This window comes from Balaenoptera ricei, chromosome 1 (assembly GCF_028023285.1).
Source record: "Balaenoptera ricei isolate mBalRic1 chromosome 1, mBalRic1.hap2, whole genome shotgun sequence".
NCBI lineage: Eukaryota > Metazoa > Chordata > Mammalia > Artiodactyla > Balaenopteridae > Balaenoptera > Balaenoptera ricei.
Genome location: NC_082639.1, coordinates 122,683,481 through 122,698,245, shown reverse-complemented (window position 1 = coordinate 122,698,245; position 14,765 = coordinate 122,683,481).

Here is a 14,765-nt window from a genome sequence, read left to right as displayed (position 1 = left end):
ATCTAACTTAGCCAAAAATAAATAAATAAAAAACGTAAATTTATTAAAAAAAATAATAGTAATTTACATGGGAAGAGGATCTGGACATGAATAGATATATATAATGTTCAATTGAACCTGATTGTGTACACCCAGAACAAACACTATTCTACTCATTACCCCAATTTAAATAATTAAAACCATGAACAACAATTAATGAGACATAAAGTTATTGGGGTTTTCCCTGGCACATCCCAGTCTAATTTACAACCTAGGAACACAACTTTCAGGAAGGCTCTGCTACCCTAGTAACCAGATTTGGGAATGGAGACATGCTGCCGCCTTGTGGCCGTTTCCCACAACAGCAGCTTTAAACACAGGGCTAACGGTCACTTGAGATTCACAGTAATTGTAGGGCTGTAAATGACACGTGTCCTCAAAAAATGTCCTGGGGTAGGTAATGGCCAAAAAAGTTCACAGCACGGAAAATTTTTCCAGAAAACAGTTTCAAGAGGTAAGTGTTACTCACTCTGTTATTTTACAAAAAGAAGAACATGGATAAAAGCTCAATATCAGGAATTATTGGTTGGATGTAAATCCAAACTACAAAAAGATTTCACCACCCAATATTCAAAATGCCATCCGTAAAAAGTCTACAAACAACGAATGCTGACGGGTTAGTGGAGAGATGTATACCCCCTATGCTGTTGGATGGATGTAAACTGGTAACAGCTAATCATGAGAACAGAATGGAGCTGCGTTTAAAAGGTAAAAATTGAGCTACCATATGATGCGGCCGAACCCCTAATGGGCCTATACCCTAAGAAGACCAGAATCGGAAAGGCACAGACAGGCAAACATGCACTGCAGCAATATTTACAATAGCCAAGACATGCAAACAAACAAATTGTCCATCAACAGATAAATGGACAAAGAAGAAGTGGTATACGTACCGAATGGAATAGTAGCCTCGGGAAAAAAATGAACAATGCCGTTGTCGGGACTACAGATGAGCCTAGAAATAATCATATTACATTAAGTAAGTCAAAAGGGAATGACAAATATCCTATGATATCATTTATACATGCTATCCTAAGATGGCTACCAATGAACATATTTCCACAGAAAAAGACACTCACAGACTTATGAAACAAACTAATGGTTAACCAAAATGAAAGGTGGGAGGATGGATAAATTAGGATTATGGGGGTTGCATACATATACTAATGTATGTTAAATGTATATAAACATATAACGTATAAACTATATGAATTATATAATCACCAATACATATAAAATATATAATGACAAAACGCCTATCAAATACCAAGGGAGGTCTACTCAACATTCTGTAATACCATACATGGTAACAGGATCCGAAGATGAACAGACATATGTATGAATCATTAAGCAGATTCTGTACAGCCAGACAAACAAAACACTCTAGTCAAGTATACTCCGATAAGAAATAGAAATTAAATTAAAAAAACAAACATAAGTAATGAGACATAAACTTCTGGGGGTTTGTCCCAATACATTCCACTCTAATTTACAACCGCGGAACACGACGTCCAGGAAGACTCTGTTGCCCTAGTAACAAGAGTTGAGAACGTAATAATGCTGCCGCCATGTGGCTGTTTCCCACAACAGCAGCTTTAAACCCAGTGCTAATGGTCGCTTAATAGTCACAAGGACTGCAGGGCTGTAAATGACACCTGCCCTCAAAAAATGCCCTGCGGTAGGGAATAGGTAAGAAAATTCAACACATGACAAATTTTTCAAGAAGTCAATATGAAGAGGGAAGTTGTACTCACTCTTTAAAAAAAAAAGGAAAAGAAAAAAAGGACATGCCTAAAGTTCAGTATAAGGAATTATTAGCCACATGCAAATCCAACCTCCAGAAAGGTTTCAACTCACACCAGTCAAATGACCATCAGCAAAAAGTCTACAAACTATAAATGTTGAAGGGGTTTTACAGAACTGTGTACCTTCTAGCTGCTGGTGGGATGTAAAGTGGTAACAGCACTAACGAAAACTGAATGGAGCTGCTTTAAATGGTAAAAATTGAGCTACCATATGATGCAGCAGGGCACCTTTTGGGCCTATAACCTAAGACCACCAGAATCGGAAAGACAGAGGCAGGCAAATGTGCACTGCAGCAATATTGGAATAGCCAAGACATGGAAGCACAAAAAAGGTCCATAAACAGATGAATGGACAAAGAAGAAGTGGTATATGTACAGAATGGAATATTAGTGACGAAAAAAAATAAAAGAATGGCATATGCAGCACCACAGTTCAGACTAGAGAGAATCACACAACGTGAAATAAGTCAGGATGCGAAAGACAAATGTTCTATGATATCACTTATGTTATCTGAAAATTGATAAAAATGAACATATTTCCATAGAGAAAGACAATCTCAGATTGAGAAGACAAACTTATGGTTAAGCCAAAGAAAAGGTGTGAGGAATGGATAAATTAGGATATTGGGGTTAACACCCATATACTAATACATATAAAATATATAATCCCCAAAGACCTATGGAATACCAAGAGTGGTCTACTCAACACTCTGTAATAACCTACATGGAAAAGGACCCAAAGATCAATAGATATATGTATATGTGTAAATGGACAAGATTCTGTACACCTAGAACAAAAGACATTTTTCAATCAAATTTGCTCTGATAAAAACTACAACTTAAAGACACAAACAAGAATTAAGGAGGCTAAAACTTATGGGGGTTTGTCCTGGCACATGCCACTCTAATCTGCAACCTAAAAGCACAACTTGCAGCAAGGTTCTGTTGCCCTAGCGAGCAGAGTTGGCAACGTAGAAATGCTGCCACCCTAAAGCCGTTTCCCCAAACAGCAGCTTTAAATCTACTGCTAATGGTCACTAATATTCACAAGGACTGCAGGGCTGTAAATGACTCATGCTCTCAAAAAATGTCCTGGGGTAGGGAATGGCCAAAAAAATCCAACCGTGGCAGTTTTTTCAAGAAGGCAGTTTGAAGTTGTAAGTTTAGCTCAATCTTAAAAATACATGAAAAGGACATTGATAAACGCAAAAGATCAGGAACTATTAGACGCATGGAAATCCAATCTACACAAAGGTATCACCTCACACCAGTCAGAATGACCATCAGCAAAAAGTCAACACACAATAGATGTTGAAGAAGTTGTGGAGAATAGCGTAACCTCTCGGTCTAACTGGAATGTAAACTGGTAACAGCCAATAATAGGAACAGAATGGCAGTGCGTTTCAAGGTAAAAATTGAGTTACCATATGATCCGGAAGGCCCACTATTGGGCCTGTCACCTGTGAAAGCCAGAATCAACAAGACACGGGATGGAAAATCGTGTATTGCAGCAGTATTTACAATAGCCAAGACATGGAAGCAACAAAAATGTCCATCATCAGATGAATGGACGAAAAAGTGGTCCATGTACACAATGCAATATTAGACACAGAAAAGAATGAAACAATGCCGTCTGCAGCACCATAGATGAGGCTACAGATAATCACACAACTTGAAGTAAGTCAGAAAGCGAGAGACACGTATCCTATGATATCACGTAGAGGTGTTATCTCAAGATTGATATGAAGGGACCTGTTTCCACAGAGAAGGACACTCACGTGTTCAGAAAACAAGCTTGTCGTTAACCAAAAGGAAAGGTGTGAGGAATGTATAACGGAGGATTTTGGGTTCAACAGACATATGCTAATACTTATAAAATATATAATCATCAAAGACATACCGAATACCCAGAGAGGTCTACACAGCATTCTGTAATAACCTATATGGAAGAGGATCCAAACATGAAAAGATATATGTATCAATGAAAGAGATTCTGTACACCTACAACCAACACAACATTACAATCAAATTTGCTCTGAGAAAAATGAAAATTAAACTAAGAATACCAACAGCAAATAAGTACACATAGTTTTTAGAGGTTTCTCCTGGCACATTCCACTCTACTTTACAACCTAGAAACAGGACTTCCAGGAAGGCTCTGTTGCCCTAGTAACCAGAGTTGGGAATATAGAAATGCTGCCTCCTTGTGGCCGTTTCCTGCAACAACAGCTTTAAACCCAGAGCTAATGGTCATGTAATATCCCCAATTCATACAGGGCTGTAAATGACACCTGCCCTCAAAAAATGTCCTGGTGCAGGTAATGGCCACAGGAATTCAGAACACGGCACATTTTTCAAGGAAACAATTTGAAGAGGTAAGTTCCTCCGTTTAACTTAAAAATAAAAAAAGAAAACGGACGTAGATAAAAGCTCAATATCAGGAATTATTAGACACATGCAAATCCAAACTATAAAAAGGTATCACCACACAACACTCAAAATGCCATTAGTAAAAAGTCTACAAACAATAAATGCTGAAGGGGTTTTAGAGATCTGTGTACCCTCTAGTTGCTGGTGGGATGTAAACTGGTAACAGCCAGTAGTGAGGACAGAATGGAGGTGCGTTGAAAGGTAAAAATTGAACAACCATATGATCTAGTAGGCCCACTGCTGGGCCTAACCCCTGAGAAGACCAGAATCCAAAAGACACAGGCTGGCAACCCTGCACTGCACCAATATTTAGCATAGCCAAGACTTGGAAGTAACCAAAACGTCCATCCACAGATGAATGCACAAAGAAGAAGTGGTCCGTGTACACAATGGAATATTCGCCATGGAAAAGGATGAAACACTGCTCTTTGCAGCACCATAGATGAGCCTAGAGATAATCACAGAACATGAGGTAAGTCGGAAAGCAGACGACAAATAACCTGTCATATGACTCCTAGGTGTTATCTAACACACTGACACGTATGAACATATTTCCACAGAGACAGACTCTCACAGACTTAGAAAACAAACTATGGTTATCTAAAAGGAAAGGTGGGAGGAATGGATACATAAACATTAGGGTTACCATACGTATACAAATACATATTAAACACAGGTATCAAAAAGACCGACCATATACCAAGGGAGGTCTACTGAACGCTCTGTAATAATTTACACGGGGGCTTGCCTAGCGGCACCGTGGTTAAGAATCCGCCTGCCAATACCGGGGAGACAGGTTCAATCCCTGGCTCGGGAAGATCCCACATGCTGCAGAGCAACTCAGCCCGTGCACCACAACTAATGAGCCTACGCTCTGGAGCCCATCAGCCATAACTACTGAGCCCATGCACCACAACTACTGAAGCCCGCATGCGTAGAGCCCGTGCTCCGCAACAAGAGAAGCCAGTGCAGTGAGAAGCCCATGCACCGCAACGGAGAGTAGCCCATGCTAACTGCAACTGGAGAAAGCCCACAGGCAGCAAGGGAGATCTAACTTAGCCAAAAATAAATAAATAAAAAACGTAAATTTATTAAAAAAAATAATAGTAATTTACATGGGAAGAGGATCTGGACATGAATAGATATATATAATGTTCAATTGAACCTGATTGTGTACACCCAGAACAAACACTATTCTACTCATTACCCCAATTTAAATAATTAAAACCATGAACAACAATTAATGAGACATAAAGTTATTGGGGTTTTCCCTGGCACATCCCAGTCTAATTTACAACCTAGGAACACAACTTTCAGGAAGGCTCTGCTACCCTAGTAACCAGATTTGGGAATGGAGACATGCTGCCGCCTTGTGGCCGTTTCCCACAACAGCAGCTTTAAACACAGGGCTAACGGTCACTTGAGATTCACAGTAATTGTAGGGCTGTAAATGACACGTGTCCTCAAAAAATGTCCTGGGGTAGGTAATGGCCAAAAAAGTTCACAGCACGGAAAATTTTTCCAGAAAACAGTTTCAAGAGGTAAGTGTTACTCACTCTGTTATTTTACAAAAAGAAGAACATGGATAAAAGCTCAATATCAGGAATTATTGGTTGGATGTAAATCCAAACTACAAAAAGATTTCACCACCCAATATTCAAAATGCCATCCGTAAAAAGTCTACAAACAACGAATGCTGACGGGTTAGTGGAGAGATGTATACCCCCTATGCTGTTGGATGGATGTAAACTGGTAACAGCTAATCATGAGAACAGAATGGAGCTGCGTTTAAAAGGTAAAAATTGAGCTACCATATGATGCGGCCGAACCCCTAATGAGCCTATACCCTAAGAAGACCAGAATCGGAAAGGCACAGACAGGCAAACATGCACTGCAGCAATATTTACAATAGCCAAGACATGCAAACAAACAAATTGTCCATCAACAGATAAATGGACAAAGAAGAAGTGGTATACGTACCGAATGGAATAGTAGCCTCGGGAAAAAAATGAACAATGCCGTTGTCGGGACTACAGATGAGCCTAGAAATAATCATATTACATTAAGTAAGTCAAAAGGGAATGACAAATATCCTATGATATCATTTATACATGCTATCCTAAGATGGCTACCAATGAACATATTTCCACAGAAAAAGACACTCACAGACTTATGAAACAAACTAATGGTTAACCAAAATGAAAGGTGGGAGGATGGATAAATTAGGATTATGGGGGTTGCATACATATACTAATGTATGTTAAATGTATATAAACATATAACGTATAAACTATATGAATTATATAATCACCAATACATATAAAATATATAATGACAAAACGCCTATCAAATACCAAGGGAGGTCTACTCAACATTCTGTAATACCATACATGGTAACAGGATCCGAAGATGAACAGACATATGTATGAATCATTAAGCAGATTCTGTACAGCCAGACAAACAAAACACTCTAGTCAAGTATACTCCGATAAGAAATAGAAATTAAATTAAAAAAACAAACATAAGTAATGAGACATAAACTTCTGGGGGTTTGTCCCAATACATTCCACTCTAATTTACAACCGCGGAACACGACGTCCAGGAAGACTCTGTTGCCCTAGTAACAAGAGTTGAGAACGTAATAATGCTGCCGCCATGTGGCTGTTTCCCACAACAGCAGCTTTAAACCCAGTGCTAATGGTCGCTTAATAGTCACAAGGACTGCAGGGCTGTAAATGACACCTGCCCTCAAAAAATGCCCTGCGGTAGGGAATAGGTAAGAAAATTCAACACATGACAAATTTTTCAAGAAGTCAATATGAAGAGGGAAGTTGTACTCACTCTTTAAAAAAAAAAGGAAAAGAAAAAAAGGACATGCCTAAAGTTCAGTATAAGGAATTATTAGCCACATGCAAATCCAACCTCCAGAAAGGTTTCAACTCACACCAGTCAAATGACCATCAGCAAAAAGTCTACAAACTATAAATGTTGAAGGGGTTTTACAGAACTGTGTACCTTCTAGCTGCTGGTGGGATGTAAAGTGGTAACAGCACTAACGAAAACTGAATGGAGCTGCTTTAAATGGTAAAAATTGAGCTACCATATGATGCAGCAGGGCACCTTTTGGGCCTATAACCTAAGACCACCAGAATCGGAAAGACAGAGGCAGGCAAATGTGCACTGCAGCAATATTGGAATAGCCAAGACATGGAAGCACAAAAAAGGTCCATAAACAGATGAATGGACAAAGAAGAAGTGGTATATGTACAGAATGGAATATTAGTGACGAAAAAAAATAAAAGAATGGCATATGCAGCACCACAGTTCAGACTAGAGAGAATCACACAACGTGAAATAAGTCAGGATGCGAAAGACAAATGTTCTATGATATCACTTATGTTATCTGAAAATTGATAAAAATGAACATATTTCCATAGAGAAAGACAATCTCAGATTGAGAAGACAAACTTATGGTTAAGCCAAAGAAAAGGTGAGAGGAATGGATAAATTAGGATATTGGGGTTAACACCCATATACTAATACATATAAAATATATAATCCCCAAAGACCTATGGAATACCAAGAGTGGTCTACTCAACACTCTGTAATAACCTACATGGAAAAGGACCCAAAGATCAATAGATATATGTATATGTGTAAATGGACAAGATTCTGTACACCTAGAACAAAAGACATTTTTCAATCAAATTTGCTCTGATAAAAACTACAACTTAAAGACACAAACAAGAATTAAGGAGGCTAAAACTTATGGGGGTTTGTCCTGGCACATTCCACTCTAATCTGCAACCTAAAAGCACAACTTGCAGCAAGGTTCTGTTGCCCTAGCGAGCAGAGTTGGCAACGTAGAAATGCTGCCACCCTAAGGCCGTTTCCTCAAACAGCAGCTTTAAATCTACTGCTAATGGTCACTAATATTCACAAGGACTGCAGGGCTGTAAATGACTCATGCTCTCAAAAAATGTCCTGGGGTAGGGAATGGCCAAAAAAATCCAACCGTGGCAGTTTTTTCAAGAAGGCAGTTTGAAGTTGTAAGTTTAGCTCAATCTTAAAAATACATGAAAAGGACATTGATAAACGCAAAAGATCAGGAACTATTAGACGCATGGAAATCCAATCTACACAAAGGTATCACCTCACACCAGTCAGAATGACCATCAGCAAAAAGTCAACACACAATAGATGTTGAAGAAGTTGTGGAGAATAGCGTAACCTCTCGGTCTAACTGGGATGTAAACTGGTAACAGCCAATAATAGGAACAGAATGGCAGTGCGTTTCAAGGTAAAAATTGAGTTACCATATGATCCGGAAGGCCCACTATTGGGCCTGTCACCTGTGAAAGCCAGAATCAACAAGACACGGGATGGAAAATCGTGTATTGCAGCAGTATTTACAATAGCCAAGACATGGAAGCAACAAAAATGTCCATCATCAGATGAATGGACGAAAAAGTGGTCCATGTACACAATGCAATATTAGACACAGAAAAGAATGAAACAATGCCTTCTGCAGCACCATAGATGAGGCTACAGATAATCACACAACTTGAAGTAAGTCAGAAAGCGAGAGACACGTATCCTATGATATCACGTAGAGGTGTTATCTCAAGATTGATATGAAGGGACCTGTTTCCACAGAGAAGGACACTCACGTGTTCAGAAAACAAGCTTGTCATTAACCAAAAGGAAAGGTGTGAGGAATGTATAACGGAGGATTTTGGGTTCAACAGACATATGCTAATACTTATAAAATATATAATCATCAAAGACATACCGAATACCCAGAGAGGTCTACACAGCATTCTGTAATAACCTATATGGAAGAGGATCCAAACATGAAAAGATATATGTATCAATGAAAGAGATTCTGTACACCTACAACCAACACAACATTGCAATCAAATTTGCTCTGAGAAAAATGAAAATTAAACTAAGAATACCAACAGCAAATAAGTACACATAGTTTTTGGAGGTTTCTCCTGGCACATTCCACTCTACTTTACAACCTAGAAACAGGACTTCCAGGAAGGCTCTGTTGCCCTAGTAACCAGAGTTGGGAATATAGAAATGCTGCCTCCTTGTGGCCGTTTCCTGCAACAACAGCTTTAAACCCAGAGCTAATGGTCATGTAATATCCCCAATTCATACAGGGCTGTAAATGACACCTGCCCTCAAAAAATGTCCTGGTGCAGGTAATGGCCACAGGAATTCAGAACACGGCACATTTTTCAAGGAAACAATTTGAAGAGGTAAGTTCTTCCGTTTAACTTAAAAATAAAAAAAGAAAACGGACGTAGATAAAAGCTCAATATCAGGAATTATTAGACGCATGCAAATCCAAACTATAAAAAGGTATCACCACACAACACTCAAAATGCCATTAGTAAAAAGTCTACAAACAATAAATGCTGAAGGGGTTTTAGAGATCTGTGTACCCTCTAGTTGCTGGTGGGATGTAAACTGGTAACAGCCAGTAGTGAGGACAGAATGGAGGTGTGTTGAAAGGTAAAAATTGAACAACCATATGATCTAGTAGGCCCACTGCTGGGCCTAACCCCTGAGAAGACCAGAATCCAAAAGACACAGGCTGGCAACCCTGCACTGCACCAATATTTAGCATAGCCAAGACTTGGAAGTAACCAAAACGTCCATCCACAGATGAATGCACAAAGAAGAAGTGGTCCGTGTACACAATGGAATATTCGCCATGGAAAAGGATGAAACACTGCTCTTTGCAGCACCATAGATGAGCCTAGAGATAATCACAGAACATGAGGTAAGTCGGAAAGCAGACGACAAATAACCTGTCATATGACTCCTAGGTGTTATCTAACACACTGACACGTATGAACATATTTCCACAGAGACAGACTCTCACAGACTTAGAAAACAAACTATGGTTATCTAAAAGGAAAGGTGGGAGGAATGGATACATAAACATTGGGGTTACCATACGTATACAAATACATATTAAACACAGGTATCAAAAAGACCGACCATATACCAAGGGAGGTCTACTGAACGCTCTGTAATAATTTACACGGGGGCTTGCCTAGCGGCACCGTGGTTAAGAATCCGCCTGCCAATACCGGGGAGACAGGTTCAATCCCTGGCTCGGGAAGATCCCACATGCTGCAGAGCAACTCAGCCCGTGCACCACAACTAATGAGCCTACGCTCTGGAGCCCATCAGCCATAACTACTGAGCCCATGCACCACAACTACTGAAGCCCGCATGCGTAGAGCCCGTGCTCCGCAACAAGAGAAGCCAGTGCAGTGAGAAGCCCATGCACCGCAACGGAGAGTAGCCCATGCTAACTGCAACTGGAGAAAGCCCACAGGCAGCAAGGGAGATCTAACTTAGCCAAAAATAAATAAATAAAAAACGTAAATTTATTAAAAAAATAATAGTAATTTACATGGGAAGAGGATCTGGACATGAATAGATATATATAATGTTCAATTGAACCTGATTGTGTACACCCAGAACAAACACTATTCTACTCATTACCCCAATTTAAATAATTAAAACCATGAACAACAATTAATGAGACATAAAGTTATTGGGGTTTTCCCTGGCACATCCCAGTCTAATTTACAACCTAGGAACACAACTTTCAGGAAGGCTCTGCTACCCTAGTAACCAGATTTGGGAATGGAGACATGCTGCCGCCTTGTGGCCGTTTCCCACAACAGCAGCTTTAAACACAGGGCTAACGGTCACTTGAGATTCACAGTAATTGTAGGGCTGTAAATGACACGTGTCCTCAAAAAATGTCCTGGGGTAGGTAATGGCCAAAAAAGTTCACAGCACGGAAAATTTTTCCAGAAAACAGTTTCAAGAGGTAAGTGTTACTCACTCTGTTATTTTACAAAAAGAAGAACATGGATAAAAGCTCAATATCAGGAATTATTGGTTGGATGTAAATCCAAACTACAAAAAGATTTCACCACCCAATATTCAAAATGCCATCCGTAAAAAGTCTACAAACAACGAATGCTGACGGGTTAGTGGAGAGATGTATACCCCCTATGCTGTTGGATGGATGTAAACTGGTAACAGCTAATCATGAGAACAGAATGGAGCTGCGTTTAAAAGGTAAAAATTGAGCTACCATATGATGCGGCCGAACCCCTAATGGGCCTATACCCTAAGAAGACCAGAATCGGAAAGGCACAGACAGGCAAACATGCACTGCAGCAATATTTACAATAGCCAAGACATGCAAACAAACAAATTGTCCATCAACAGATAAATGGACAAAGAAGAAGTGGTATACGTACCGAATGGAATAGTAGCCTCGGGAAAAAAATGAACAATGCCGTTGTCGGGACTACAGATGAGCCTAGAAATAATCATATTACATTAAGTAAGTCAAAAGGGAATGACAAATATCCTATGATATCATTTATACATGCTATCCTAAGATGGCTACCAATGAACATATTTCCACAGAAAAAGACACTCACAGACTTATGAAACAAACTAATGGTTAACCAAAATGAAAGGTGGGAGGATGGATAAATTAGGATTATGGGGGTTGCATACATATACTAATGTATGTTAAATGTATATAAACATATAACGTATAAACTATATGAATTATATAATCACCAATACATATAAAATATATAATGACAAAACGCCTATCAAATACCAAGGGAGGTCTACTCAACATTCTGTAATACCATACATGGTAACAGGATCCGAAGATGAACAGACATATGTATGAATCATTAAGCAGATTCTGTACAGCCAGACAAACAAAACACTCTAGTCAAGTATACTCCGATAAGAAATAGAAATTAAATTAAAAAAACAAACATAAGTAATGAGACATAAACTTCTGGGGGTTTGTCCCAATACATTCCACTCTAATTTACAACCGCGGAACACGACGTCCAGGAAGACTCTGTTGCCCTAGTAACAAGAGTTGAGAACGTAATAATGCTGCCGCCATGTGGCTGTTTCCCACAACAGCAGCTTTAAACCCAGTGCTAATGGTCGCTTAATAGTCACAAGGACTGCAGGGCTGTAAATGACACCTGCCCTCAAAAAATGCCCTGCAGTAGGGAATAGGTAAGAAAATTCAACACATGACAAATTTTTCAAGAAGTCAATATGAAGAGGGAAGTTGTACTCACTCTTTAAAAAAAAAAGGAAAAGAAAAAAAGGACATGCCTAAAGTTCAGTATAAGGAATTATTAGCCACATGCAAATCCAACCTCCAGAAAGGTTTCAACTCACACCAGTCAAATGACCATCAGCAAAAAGTCTACAAACTATAAATGTTGAAGGGGTTTTACAGAACTGTGTACCTTCTAGCTGCTGGTGGGATGTAAAGTGGTAACAGCACTAACGAAAACTGAATGGAGCTGCTTTAAATGGTAAAAATTGAGCTACCATATGATGCAGCAGGGCACCTTTTGGGCCTATAACCTAAGACCACCAGAATCGGAAAGACAGAGGCAGGCAAATGTGCACTGCAGCAATATTGGAATAGCCAAGACATGGAAGCACAAAAAAGGTCCATAAACAGATGAATGGACAAAGAAGAAGTGGTATATGTACAGAATGGAATATTAGTGACGAAAAAAAATAAAAGAATGGCATATGCAGCACCACAGTTCAGACTAGAGAGAATCACACAACGTGAAATAAGTCAGGATGCGAAAGACAAATGTTCTATGATATCACTTATGTTATCTGAAAATTGATAAAAATGAACATATTTCCATAGAGAAAGACAATCTCAGATTGAGAAGACAAACTTATGGTTAAGCCAAAGAAAAGGTGTGAGGAATGGATAAATTAGGATATTGGGGTTAACACCCATATACTAATACATATAAAATATATAATCCCCAAAGACCTATGGAATACCAAGAGTGGTCTACTCAACACTCTGTAATAACCTACATGGAAAAGGACCCAAAGATCAATAGATATATGTATATGTGTAAATGGACAAGATTCTGTACACCTAGAACAAAAGACATTTTTCAATCAAATTTGCTCTGATAAAAACTACAACTTAAAGACACAAACAAGAATTAAGGAGGCTAAAACTTATGAGGGTTTGTCCTGGCACATTCCACTCTAATCTGCAACCTAAAAGCACAACTTGCAGCAAGGTTCTGTTGCCCTAGCGAGCAGAGTTGGCAACGTAGAAATGCTGCCACCCTAAGGCCGTTTCCTCAAACAGCAGCTTTAAATCTACTGCTAATGGTCACTAATATTCACAAGGACTGCAGGGCTGTAAATGACTCATGCTCTCAAAAAATGTCCTGGGGTAGGGAATGGCCAAAAAAATCCAACCGTGGCAGTTTTTTCAAGAAGGCAGTTTGAAGTTGTAAGTTTAGCTCAATCTTAAAAATACATGAAAAGGACATTGATAAACGCAAAAGATCAGGAACTATTAGACGCATGGAAATCCAATCTACACAAAGGTATCACCTCACACCAGTCAGAATGACCATCAGCAAAAAGTCAACACACAATAGATGTTGAAGAAGTTGTGGAGAATAGCGTAACCTCTCGGTCTAACTGGGATGTAAACTGGTAACAGCCAATAATAGGAACAGAATGGCAGTGCGTTTCAAGGTAAAAATTGAGTTACCATATGATCCGGAAGGCCCACTATTGGGCCTGTCACCTGTGAAAGCCAGAATCAACAAGACACGGGATGGAAAATCGTGTATTGCAGCAGTATTTACAATAGCCAAGACATGGAAGCAACAAAAATGTCCATCATCAGATGAATGGACGAAAAAGTGGTCCATGTACACAATGCAATATTAGACACAGAAAAGAATGAAACAATGCCTTCTGCAGCACCATAGATGAGGCTACAGATAATCACACAACTTGAAGTAAGTCAGAAAGCGAGAGACACGTATCCTATGATATCACGTAGAGGTGTTATCTCAAGATTGATATGAAGGGACCTGTTTCCACAGAGAAGGACACTCACGTGTTCAGAAAACAAGCTTGTCATTAACCAAAAGGAAAGGTGTGAGGAATGTATAACGGAGGATTTTGGGTTCAACAGACATATGCTAATACTTATAAAATATATAATCATCAAAGACATACCGAATACCCAGAGAGGTCTACACAGCATTCTGTAATAACCTATATGGAAGAGGATCCAAACATGAAAAGATATATGTATCAATGAAAGAGATTCTGTACACCTACAACCAACACAACATTGCAATCAAATTTGCTCTGAGAAAAATGAAAATTAAACTAAGAATACCAACAGCAAATAAGTACACATAGTTTTTGGAGGTTTCTCCTGGCACATTCCACTCTACTTTACAACCTAGAAACAGGACTTCCAGGAAGGCTCTGTTGCCCTAGTAACCAGAGTTGGGAATATAGAAATGCTGCCTCCTTGTGGCCGTTTCCTGCAACAACAGCTTTAAACCCAGAGCTAATGGTCATGTAATATCCCCAATTCATACAGGG